The sequence below is a fragment of the Caretta caretta genome, chromosome 6, assembly GCF_965140235.1.
Source record: "Caretta caretta isolate rCarCar2 chromosome 6, rCarCar1.hap1, whole genome shotgun sequence".
In the NCBI taxonomy this organism is placed as follows: domain Eukaryota; kingdom Metazoa; phylum Chordata; order Testudines; family Cheloniidae; genus Caretta; species Caretta caretta.
In genome coordinates, this window is record NC_134211.1 from 26,872,739 (window position 1) to 26,884,802 (window position 12,064).

General features: G+C 43.5%; 1 protein-coding gene across 1 annotated transcript in view; it reads right to left on the bottom strand.

Moving 5' to 3' along the window:
- Positions 1–12,064, bottom strand: part of TMEM86A (transmembrane protein 86A) — an 89,086-nt gene that overhangs the window by 27,827 nt on the left and 49,195 nt on the right. The window lies entirely within an intron of this gene.

Sequence of the window (12,064 nt, forward strand, 5' to 3'; positions counted from 1 at the left end):
TAAGTGGAGGTGTGGGGAGAGGAAGGGGTGGGAGAGAATTAATCAAATTGGCATTAAAAAGGGGGGCCTCCCTTCTATCAAAGTGGATTCTTAATTTACAAGGCAAAATTTTGCCATCCTGTTGACTTTAAGTTTCATCTCTGTATGGCAAAGATCAGCATTAATCATTGTGGCTGAACACTGGTCAGCAGAGAGCTAAAACCATCCCAGTCATGTGTCTTGTCCCAACCAAACATGAGGCAAGTGAATCTCTGGCAGCATAGCTCTGAGGAAATAAACTAAGACAATCTCTATTGTCAACTCTACTGTCCTGTGGCTGTGCAGTCTGCTCACAGGACGGGGTGCCACTCAACCACACGGTTGGAGCCCAGTGTAACTCAGCAATAGTAGCTACTTCAATTTTGTGTTGCCAAACACCAGCCTCTCACTGCCCTGGCAACGTTGACAGGTGGTACTGAAAAGGCTAAGCATACTGTGGGTGGGTGAGGCGGGGGTGCCAATCTGCTGGCAAGGAACTGCTTGTGATGTCACAAATCAAGTATTATAAACCAGAGTCAGCCCTGGAACCTAGAGATGCAACTCCTTTAAACAAAGAAGCAACACTTGCTGACGGCAGTGGGGAATTAGTCCCTGTTACTTTATTGCAAGACCAAGGGGAAGGTGGTTGTGAAGACCTGTTACCTGACGTCAATTGATCCCATTGTGCCTTCAGACTTATCAGGAAAAGAGCCTGCTGTCTCTCCTTATCCAAGAACCCCAACCAGATATCGTGCATGCTACTTTTCAACCATCCCCGTGAGTAGGGTACCAGGTGGCATGGTCTACCACAAACAACAATATCTATTTCTTACATAGAATGTGCCTCCCCTCACCCAGGAAAACTTATGCAGTGGTTCTACCATATCAATAGTGAATCTTTGAAAGGACTCCTCTAGGATAGGTCTCCATCTCTTTTTAAAACGACACCATTCAGAATATTAGGAAAAGAATATATAGCATATGGGATTAGAGGGGGAGTGGAGGAGACAATGGGTGTCAGACAAGCTTTGGGAGACAAGCTTTGCCCAGAGGCCTACAAATTGAAAATAACTCACAGGTCTCCTTGTATAGTGATCAGGGATAGGACATTTGTAGTAACAGAAGTTGGTAACAGAGTGGTAGGTTCTATCGCTGCTTAGACTTTATGCCACCTGCCACCACTCCACAAAGCAAATAAAAGTGCTGAAGTGTTAACGCCATCATGGTAAAATCTGACAGAGATACCCAATAATCAATTATCAACACAACTAATTTCTAAGAGGAGAATTAAATCAAAAGGGGAGGAACAGGTATTCATTAGATGTGTCAGGAAAGCGAAAGATGCCACTATACTGTATTGAAGGAGTATGGGAGAAAGGGAAAATATTTGATTTCTTTAATAGGTTCAACTCAGCCTATGATTTTTGTCCCTACAGTTTCCTAAGTGGAAAAATAGGACATGTTTTATATACCAGATATCTATCTTATTTGTGGGTGTAATCAAGCAGCTGCATATGACTTAGAAAATGCTTCTGTAGTTATTTGTGCCCATAAAACTGTAGCTGCAATTACTTCCAGATGCAAAATTGCAGGCATGGAATCAAAATCAAGTGTCTCGAAGCTAGAGGAAGTTGCTCCCTCATTGAGTATAACCACTTTAAAGTACAGAAGGTCACATTTTGGCCCTAAACAAATACACCACCACCCCTATATAATTACATAGCCTGCAAGCTGGCACCAGCTTTTGCTTTGTTAGCCACCTCACTGCCATTTCTTGAAGTTGCAGCTGTACTGTCATTACAGAATGACACCAGGCACTGGATTATCCAGGTGTCAGTGTTTGTTACCATGTCAGGTATCACAGTTGTTAACTATTTCCTGTCCTAAATATGGGAAGAAAGAGTGGTATTTCAATTAACACTGTATGGTGACTGTTGGCAACAACCGGCTGGTTAACAGGGACCAGTGTACCTAGCACATTAGGCAGCAGAGAAACGGTGAGTATCATGGGATAAGGTGAAGTGAGCACACTTTTCTGGAACTACGCCATGAGGATTTAACAGCCTAGTTCAAATTTTTTTCCATGTCAAAAGTAACTAGCGTAATTGGCCACTATTTAGTGGGAGAGAAGGAAAGTCTTCAAGTACTAGCCAACATGACTCAGCTACAAAGCCTTAATTTTGTGGCTCAGGATTCATAAAGCCAGATCATCAGAAACACATTTCACCCTGTACTTAACATGACATTTGGTGCAGAAAATCAGGTTATCCTACTTATTGGACTAACATACTACTGTAAACAGGGGCTCTTAAAACCCTTTTTAGCCAGCAGCAGAAATATGATTGAAATGGGGGTGGGAAAGGGGGGCTGACTAACTCCTGATACCCTTGCAATCTTTGGACGTCAGTTTTCAAGGTAGTATTCATTGCATGTGGTCAATAATGTACTGTTTCCGGTAGCCAACAGAATTCAAATGTGTTGCTGTTTCAGATACCTCTGGAGGGGGAAGGGAGCTCATGACAAATCAGCACTTTCAGAATGGTTCTTATCAGTTATCAGAAACTGAGCACCAGAAAGTGGTGTTAGCAAGACAGCATCCTACCTTAGCAGACCATGTGGTTGTGCGAAATGCTGGAGGAGAGGAATTGTTGCTCTCATTCTCCTGTGCCTTCCCTTCTGCCTGGGAGGCGTTCTCGGTTTACAATATGATCTACAAAGCCAGTATATTAGCCTCTTAAAACTCACCTCTGCTGTGATATCTAAAAAAAGCTTGGAAATGGTTAGAGAGGATATGCTGTAACTGCTGCTTACTGCAGGAACCGTAACTGTCTTGTTATCATGTGCTCCACACACACCCTTTATCGGCTTGTGTCCACCTGGTTCTCATCATACTCTGACTGCGAGCTCCTTTGGGCAGACACTATTGGTCTGCTCTGTGCGTTGTGCTTAGCACAAAAGGACCCAAATTCTTGACTGAGACCTCCAGGGGCTAATGTAATGCAAATGATAAACTCCAGTAGAGCCAGAAGCAGCCATCTACCAGACTGCAGGCTTAAAATAGTCACAGGGAAGATGCTGTGTATTTCCCCAAAAGAACTTCATTCTCAGAAAGAAAAAGAAAAAAACTTACACACTTAGCCTGGCAAGCCAATCTAGATCAAAAACTTCTACTGCTACAAAAAAGAAAAATCTTCATGGATGATTCTGGTGATGGTTTTCAGGTCACAAGCACATGTTCTCATGAGACTCATCATTATTTATATCACATTCTTCTGTGAAAAGAACACAGATTTTACATTATCAAGGAAAAAAATGCAGTGTTAGGTTTCATGTCATTTTAAATGTTCCCTTGCAGAAGACTGGAAGGCTCAAGAAAGTGGTAATGGCATACAGAACTTCACAGCCTGCTTTCTAACTGTAATCCTGTACTTTGAGTGTGGATGGAGCAAGAGAGCAACAATGGCTTTAAGCCACTTTGTACTCACCATATTCTGGAGTTGTGCAGGGATCTCTCTGGCCCAGAGTGTAACTAGAGCAGCCCCAAGGCTGCTCTAATTTAAATTCTGCTTCCTCAGGGCCCTGGAAAGTAGAGATTGTGGCTGGAGTGCACTGTACTCTGGCCACTCTCATGCCAGGGTCTGGGAGCAGGGCTATCGTAGAGTCCTTACTTTACCTCTTCAGGAGATGAGGAGGCTCTCTGCTGGAGTATTCTCAAGGGGGCATTTCTGCCTTCCTTAGGGCCCCTTTACATTGCCAGAATGGTGTAAAAAGGGCCTTAACATAAGGGAGAATAAGGCCTCTATTTCTAGGTTGCTGAGTCAAAATGGTGAATAATTAAGTGACTAATTTCTAGGTTGCGAAGTTATTGGTGACCAATTAGGCCCTGACACAGTCTTCAGCAAGTTATATGTGAAAAGAGTGACGGTCTCCATCTTCCCAGTAGAGCAGGTGCATATATTAAATAAACCACTTCAACAGGCACTTCACTGACATCTTTGTTGGCGGTGTCAATAGAAAGGCAAAGAATTATTACAATGGAGAAAAAAAAACGACAGTCTCACCAACGGGACACAGCAAGATGCTTTGGTGAGAGTTGTATTGCTACTAACCGTGTGGTGCCTGTTCCACAGTTACACTTTCAATTTCCAGGCTGCAATGTTACATTTTTGCCTTCTTCATACATTTAGGCCAGATTCTCCCGTCTGATTTTCACTGTATAAGCACCAAATTCCCCCACTGTGCAGGGGAACTCTCCTGTACCAGCCACCCTACCCCTCCGGCATGGCCAGCATGGAATGCATGTTCCAGTGGTTAGGAAGGAGCAGGGCAGAGAGGAGCTCCGCTATGTCCTAACTTACACCAGGGGAGGATAGAACTGCTCCCCCGCATGGACAGGCCTGCGTGGGGGCCCAAAAGAAAGGGAAGAGAGGCCCTTCTGTGTGGAATGGAGCCATCCCTGACTGGGAAGTCCCTTCCATGTATAGTCTATGGGGAGTGATCTGAGTCTGTGTAAATGGTGATTCAAACACACAGGTAGTGGTTTCCCATAAGACAGACTACAGAAGTACTAACATGGCTGAGCTGTATGCTAATGGAACATCACAGCCCTGTTTAAGATTCCAAAGCAGACTCTCTTCCCTTGGAAAAGCCAGGAGTCTCTTATCTATGTGAAACTTCCTTCAGCAGCCCCAGAGTCCGGCTGGAGAAACACTCCTCGTGCTAAATTAACACAATGAACTCTCACACACACTGTGCCTGGCAACTGTGGACTTTGCAAGTTAAAGGAGATATGTGATATACAGGGAAGAAGGGTGATAATGGATTTCAGTGGTGATGAAACCATTATAGAGCTGATAGCTGTATAAGGAGATTTACTGTAAAGGTGCTAGCACCGGGGTGCTGTCTGGATCTGCAGAATCTGTCAATAGCAAGCTGTGATTCATTGTTATAGGAAAAACACACTAGCAGGGAAGCACAGATTGCATTGCTCCCAATTTAGAGCAGAAGTAGTGCATAGATGCTTTAACTGCATATCATGTTCTTCTCACAGAAAGCCAGTGATGATGAAGAAAATGAGAGCAAAATACTGAAGTGCCCCAATAGAGATGCATATCCCGGTGAGATGTAACGTTAAGAACAAACGGCAGCTGTCTTTGTTCTTGAATGGACTGCGTGCTTGGGGGATGGTCTTCGGGTTAAAGCATGGCATTGGGAATATAGATTTTAATTTCCAGACTCTGCCACAGGTTTCCTGTGACTTGGACAGACACTAGCCTCGGTGTGGGTCTGATCTCACACCAGTGAAGTCAGTGGGAATTTTGCGATTGACTTCAGTGGACATAGTATCAAGCTGCACATGTGCCCCCTCCCATCGCAATGTAGCCAAGCTTGGCAGGTGCAAACACTTTCAATAATGTAGTGCAACAAGTGTTTTGAACATGCACAATCCACTGACCCCAGTGGGTTTTTGCAGGTACAAATTCTAATGATTATGTGCATGGGTATTAAACTACTTTGAGGGGCACACAGGGGTCTGCACTAATAATATGATGGTGCAGGTATCTGCATGTTCAAAGTCCTAGCAGATAATTAGCTTTTTACAAACAGCTAATTGTTCCACACAGTCTGCCCTTACGCCCACTTTACAGAAAAGGGGAAGAAAGTCAGAAGTTATGCAACTTGCCCAAGACCACCCAAGGGATCAATGTAACAGCTAGAATTAGAATCTAGGAGTGCCTAGCTCCCTGCTTGGATCACACCTCTATCACAAAAGCACAAGGAACAAAATAATTACTGATCCTGGCAGAAAATTGTGCCAGTCCCACAACTAAGTCACCATAGCTCTACTGAAGTCACTGGACCCACACCAGCTGAGGATCTGCTCCTCTGTCTCTAATCTATTCTACACTGAAAGATGTTCAGCTATATCTCTTGATTGGAAAGTTACCCGTAACCTTTGGCAATAGGTCACCTGGAGCTTCCTGCCATTAGCATGAATGTATATTGTTACGTTTGGAAATCCCTCTGCCTGATGCCAAGTTATTTTGATTTTACACAATTTAAAGTCTGTCTGCATGAAGAGTTGGACTCTGGGTGGTGTGGGGAGCGACTTCCTACATTCAAACACTACAAAGGGCTCAATACACAGTTTCACCAATTCTTATTTAAAGGTATGGCTGGCCCAGTTTCCCTTCACACTTTGAGACTACAGATTTGGAAGTAATTTACAAAATTACTGTTAATGAAAGAGGACATCTCAGCCCACCGAAGGAAATGTGGTCTGCCTGGTAATGAATTGCCTCAGCTTTGACATTTCTTATTGTTTTAAACCCAGACTGCAAGGCTATTTAAACCCCATGTGCCTCAGTCTAATCTCACAACTGGGTAAACCTCAGTAACTATTGTCATCAATGGGGCAGATCCTCAGGTGATATAAATCTGCACTCGCTCCTCTGACATCAATGGAGCTATGCCAATTTATACCAGCTGAGGATCTGGCCCCATGGCATTACAATTAGTGTAAATGAAGAATTGCATTCAGTTTGTCCAAACAGAAACAGCCATTTATCTGAATCAAGGTTGTATTCCACTATGTGAATCACTTACCCAGTAACTCTCCACAATTATTACATAAAGCCCTCTCAGTCTGAAATCTTCAAGACATCTGGCTAAATGGAGCTGTGCTGTACATGAAAAGCAATCCACCAACCTGCCACCTTCAAGCTGCTATTCCAGCTAATGATCAATTCTCTCCTCTTCACCACCATCCCAGAAGCAGCTTTGTCATGGTTACCTGGATACTTACTGATGAAGGATGCTTGTACAGTAGTAGGTGCAGAGATGATCAAAGTGGTTAAACAGTCAGACTTGTTATCTAGAAGTCAGTCATTAATGAAATGCTTTTTAGCTAATGGCAGTTTAAGCCATGGATGAGGGGAGTGCATTGTTCCATCTGTCCAATGTGAGTACCAGGCAGCAGGATACCAGCACTGCGGCCTTTTACTGTAATAAATTGCCTCGTGATTTTTAATAGGACGTAACCGATAGAGCTGGGTGACATGTTTTAACCAAAACTTTTAGCATTTGAAAAAAAAATGCAGATTTGAGTCAGATAAAGTTAAAAAATGATTTTATTTCAGGTAAGTTTTGGTCAAAAGAGAATTTGGAAATGTTTAAACAGTTCGCTTCAACAAGTCACCACATTTCAAACATTCACAAAATGGAGGTGGTGTTAGAGGTGATCCTCTTATACCAAATAACCTGGTGATTAAGCCACTTACTTGGAATATGGGAGGTACAGATTCAAATCCCCACTCTGGAGGGGACTTGAACCAGCTCTTCTCTTCTCTGGTGAGTGCTGTAGCCACCCACCTATGGGCTATGTTTGGGTGCAAGACCCTCAATCTATCCTGTTGAAGACATTCAACTTTGTATAACTAGCATATTCATTGGGCTAAAGAAGAGTAAGGGATTCTGTAGCCTGATAGTTAGGTGAGTCACCTGGGTTCTAGTCCCAGTGCCAATGAACATTTAACTAGTTATACAAAGTAGAACAGCTTCAACAGGAGACCTTGAGGACTGCCCTGTCCACCAGCAGATAGACTTTCAGGTGGCAGCAGGGTGATAGGAGTTCAAGCCCCATGTCCAGAGTGGGGATTTGAACCTGGCTCTCCTACATCCAAGATAAGTATCCTAACCACAAGACTACTGGGTGGCAGGATGGCACCTTCTCCTGTGTTTTGTGAATGGCACCTGTTAAAAAACCTGCTTTAAAACTTCTATAGAAGAGGTCTCATTCTCTATGGGATTTTCCATAAACGATATTATCTGCTATCTTACATTTACATTACATGTCTTGTCCCTAAATGTTAAGACTGTAAATACTTTGTAGTTAAGAGACAACATAGAAAAGTCTTGCAGGAAACATCAGTGGCTCTGTGTGTTTAAGAGATGGTTATCAAAAGTGTTACCTCAAGCCAAACAGATATAACTGCCAGGAGGAAAGCATGGGATCATTCCACCTCGTGAGCTGGATTAGAGCCCTGATATGGGATGGTTTCATGCTCTCATTAACAAAGTGGATTTTTCCCATAGAACATGTAGTCTCAGCCCTGTGCAATTATCTGCAAAGATGATGGCGACAGAAGCCCTTGGGGTATTGTTTTGGATATAGACATTTCAACTGCAAATGAATATGAAAAAACATCTGAAGGGAGTTTTGTCTAAGGACTTCAGACCCGGATCCATAAAAAACAAAAAACAAACCAAACAAAAAAGACTAGTCTACAAAGCATGTTTAGATTTATGGGCATGTGACTGTAAAGATAAATGTGTGCTAATGAAGCAATTTAATCCCACTGCATTGTTGACAGTGGTGATCAGCACTGATTTTTTAAAAACTTAACCACAGTGGGAGCGGGAGCAACAGCCTTAATGAAGGTATAAATGCATTGTCTATTATAACCCTCCCATTTCAGTTGTTCATAATAACTAAGGCCAGTTGTTTGTCATGAGGGGTGTAGAGCTGTTCAGCAGTAGTCTTCAACCTTTCTTCATTTGCAGACCCCTAAAAAATTTCGAACGGAGGTGTTGACCCCTTTGGAAATCAGAGGCATCATCTGTGGACCCCAGGTTAAATACCATTGTTCTATGGTAATGACAACCATTTGCAGACCTCTTAGACATGGTCTGCGGACCACAGGTTGAAAAACACTTTTCTACGGTGTGTATTCTCTAAGCAGCAAAACTAACACCAGGCATGTACACACAAGCACAAACAAGGGAAATTCGGTTGGCTCTGATCAACAGTGACATTGGCTTGGAACGATCTGATGATACCCAGGACATGTGGGAAGCTGAATAACCAGTCCATGCAGCGCTTCTAGCTTTTTCTATCTAGACACTTATAGGCCCAACACATTATCTCCATCACAGGCTTTGTAGTTCCCCTCTTTGTCATGTTTGTTATAGTTTTGTAACCATACAACGTTTTAGCTGTAATGAGGTCTAGCCTTCCACTGTGGTAATCCCATTACCCTTAAAGACTTACAATGGATTTTTCAAGATTCTTTCCTTTACTGCTTTCCCCTTGTGAGGAAGGGGATCGGATGATGTAGCCTAGGAAGATGACTGCCTTTAAATCAAAGCAAACAAATCCTAGGTTGTTTGCTAGAGAAGGGCCTGGAATTTTGGTTAAAACAACCTACAAATATTATGCATCAGGACCCAGGCTGATCACAAGCCAAGGTCAGAAAAGAATGTGCCTTTCCTCCCCATGTATTATACTGCACTAAGCTAGGGGCATCACTGGAGGGAGTGGGCTCTTCTGAAGCATCAGGTACTTACGGTCAGGACCCTGTGGGGAGAAGAACCATAGTAGATTCATCTTGCTTTCCCAAAAGAGACGTGTATGCCCAGTGGCAAACTCATTCATGCTCTTGCTCGCCTGGGAGAGGGTATAGCCCTGTTTGCAGTGGCTCCCAGCATGGGGATATTTTCTTATGTACTCAGTGCCCTACTTCCCATATAGGTGGAGTGAGAAGTGCTACTATTACAAGTAGCATGGTCTGACCTGCATGAACATTTACCCCAAAGTGGTCTGGGTTGCAACGAGCAGTATGGAATGATTTGGGGGCGTTTTGGGGAGGACCACTTAAAAACAACGTTTAAGTAAATAAATAAATAAATTTTACCAGGCAGGGAAATATTTGAAAAGCCCTCCTTCATGTAAGCCCAGTGCACAGTCTGTCTAAATGAGGGTCCCAGGAAATATGCAGCCCCACATACTCAGTAATTGTCTTGTGTTTGCCTTGTTCTTAATTCCTCCAGACACTGAAATCAAACAGTGTACCAACCGGCCATGGGAAGGGAATCCTGCTTCCCATAGTCACGCAGAGACCATGGAACACCTCATGAGCAAGCACGTAGGTTTTGGCTCAAGGTGTCCCATGAGAATTTAAAAGCTACTCAGCATGTGACATAGTGCTCATGATATGATTGAGGACGTAAAGAGCACTGTTTGAAGGATACCCGCATCCCACTTCAATGAGAGTTGACTTTAGGAGCCCATGGTACTCTTCACCTTTAAAGATTAGGTCCCAAAAGGGCAAGTGTTGCAGAACTGCATGACTTCCATGTGTGCAGAGATCATAAACTAAACTGTGCATACAGTATAGCCAACCATACACAATGGCCTTGTCTGGCCTAGGGGAAAATTAGGACTATAAATTCACGACCAACCCAACTCCACAGATGCTGTCATCGGAGAATTAAGGGTACTGATTTTTCTTTGTGCAGAAGCAGTCAATGTTGCTGTACAGCCATTTGGAGAGGTAAAAGAGGAATGGACGAGAAAGCACAAATGGTAGATGCTAGTCACACTGCTTAACACATCAATGGAAGAATCCCAATACCACAGAGATGGGTGCAGTATAAGAACCTAAATGGAACAGAGCAGAAGCCCTGGGAGTGCAGGCTGAGTTGGGTTCTTTAGGCACCAGTTCTTATTAAGGCATGAATAATATTGGCAAACCATGTTTTCCACCACTATTGCTAGCTCAGGTGTAGAGCATGGATTGAACATGGTCCCCAAAGCAGAGCTATAAACCAACTACCTCCTACATAGCCTATCACATGGCTTCAAACACAGCCGTAACCTGTTCTTTAACCGTGATACAGCATACGTGGATACAAACTGGCCCATCATGTGAGAGTGTTACTGTGCTTACAAGTGGTTTCTAACCAATACAGCCTTGTCAAGACCAGGGGACAGTCAGAGCTGTGATGCTCCACCAGTGGTAGTGATGGTGGGAACACCAGTAGAGGCAAGGGTTAAACTGCCTCAACCTTCTGCAGAGGCTACCACTGCTGCTGCTGGCTGAGCAGCACTAGAAGAGAATTACAGCAGGGATTTTCAAAGAGGTCTAAGGGAGCTAGGCATCTAAATCCCATTAGAATTCAAACTTCTTTAAGAAAATTTGAAAATCTCAGGCTACAAGTCTAAGTTTTTTGTCTAGAAGGCTAAATCTACACTAGCAAGATTAGATCGGTGGGTGGGTGAGGTCAAGCCTAAATAATACCCTGGCCCCAGAGACAGCAGGGGCTCTGAGGCTGCCAGAAGGCATGAGCGGACAGTGGCTTTCAGCAATAGATCCCTCTAGACCCATACTAGAAACTGTTTAAGTGGGAGAGGACAAAACCCCTTTCAATACAGTTTCAAAAAGCATTCTTTTCATTAAGACTGATGCCAGTGGCTACTGAGTCAGAATAGAATTAATTAGCAAATACTTACTGAACAAATAGTCTCCATGTAATGCATTACATTTGTTTTCTTTTCTTTCTGCTAGTAGAAGGCGCCCACAGGCCATCCTAGCCTACCCCAAAGAAACAGCGCTTCAGTCTGAGTTTTGTTGCTTGCTTTCCCTCCAGTTTTACAACCCCACTCTTTAAAGCTGGTGTTACTCATCATTGCTGCACTAGTCCCTTCCAGAAACAAGAGCAGAACTCACTAACTCCTTCCACTAGTGTAATAATCTGCAGTGGAGCAATTGGCATGCTGCCTTCTCCCCAATTCACACAGCAAGTGTTCACAGTTCAAGTAGTCCATCTCTGCAGTATGTGCCCAATCCCCACCTGCCTGTCAAGTGAGTCCCCGGGGGGGGGTCAAGATCTTGGCTTTCCTCCATTAACCAAGTCTCTGCTGCTGTACCATAAGCAAGTAAAGGCCAGGAGGTTATGAGATACCCAAAGAGATTATAAGAGCTGCCTGCTAAGATTGGAAGGTGGTATATGCCACAGATGCAAAGAAATTGCTTTGAGATATTGGGGGTGGGGAGGAACAGCATCCCAGAGTAAGTATTGAAACTTCCATCAACAGGGTCAGTTACAACAGAACTGTCAAAATACTGAAGAACACATTAGGAAGGTCTGACAGAGGGATGAGCCATTTCTGGGCCAGATCTATGCTGTTTTACACCAACTGAGGCTTCATTGATGTCAAAGGAGCTACACTGATTGACACCAGCTGAGGATCTGGTCCAGATTTTAT